Source organism: Gekko japonicus, unplaced genomic scaffold, assembly GCF_001447785.1.
Source record: "Gekko japonicus isolate JY-2015 unplaced genomic scaffold, Gekko_japonicus_V1.1 scaffold11, whole genome shotgun sequence".
In the NCBI taxonomy this organism is placed as follows: Eukaryota; Metazoa; Chordata; class Lepidosauria; order Squamata; family Gekkonidae; genus Gekko; species Gekko japonicus.
In genome coordinates this window covers 3,520,595-3,521,549 of record NW_015166418.1, presented here as the reverse complement: position 1 = coordinate 3,521,549, position 955 = coordinate 3,520,595, and the positions used below count along the sequence as shown (strand labels likewise).

The 955-nt window shown below is 49.4% G+C and overlaps 1 non-coding gene across 1 annotated transcript; it reads right to left on the bottom strand.

Annotated features, from left to right (window-relative positions):
* Positions 1 to 224: 224 nt before the first annotated feature.
* TRNAE-UUC lies at positions 225 to 296 on the bottom strand. The gene has a single exon. It is a non-coding gene; the product is annotated as a tRNA-Glu (tRNA).
* Positions 297 to 955: the final 659 nt, after the last annotated feature.

Sequence of the window (955 nt, the reverse complement as noted above, 5' to 3'; positions counted from 1 at the left end):
CAGTTTAAAGCTTGTTTTCTCAAGTCGTGTTCACACTGGGTCGGCCTCTGTGTAGCGCAAGATGTAATCTGTGGATTAACCCCCTTGGAACACTCATGAAGGATCCTTCTGCTGAATCTGACCCTTGAACCATCCAGGTCAGTGTTGTCTACTCAGACTGGCAGCAGCTTTCCAGGGTCACAGGCGGAGGTCTTTCCCATCACCTTCTACCTGGTCCTTTTAACAGGAGATGCCAGGGATTGAACCTGGGACCTTCTGCATGAAAAGCAGAGGCTCTACCACTGAGCCACGGCCCCTCCCCTTACTGATAGGGCCCCCTCTGCCTTCTAGCTCCTTGCCTTAAATGGGCTCTGTTATCTTGAAGAGCTCTTTGCAAGACAGAAGTTAAGCAAGTACAGTAGGAAGCTGGTACAGCTTGGCAACAAAGTGAATGAGCCAGGAGGTGACTAATTCAGACCTGGGCCACACAAAGGCCCTGAATCGGTCATAGGCAAGGCACTTTCTCCCCAGCATAAGCTTTCATGAACTAAACAAAGATGGGTCTGCCAAAAAAAAAAAATGCGCCCATGGTGCCTTCCTAAGCAGAGCTGCAACCTTCTACAACCACTGACCGCAGTGGACTTGGGTTTTGGCCACTGTGTGATGCAGAGTGTTGGACTGGATGAGCCACTGAGCTGATCCAACATGGCTTCTCTTGTGTTCTTATGACTTTGAAGGGTACAGCTATCCATAGGATTCCCCAGTAAGAAGTCTCACAGCAAGACTCGTTAGATTTTGTGGACTCAAAGAAGTGGAAAGCTTATGCTGGACTAAAAACTTGTTAGGCTTTCAGGGGTCACTAAATCCCAGTTTATTTTTGCTGCAACAGACTGGCAGGGCCACCCCTCTGGAATGATGACTGCTTCCCATCCGTCTTGGTTTCCCAGTGGTCCTGCCTGTTGGGGCTCCTGAATGT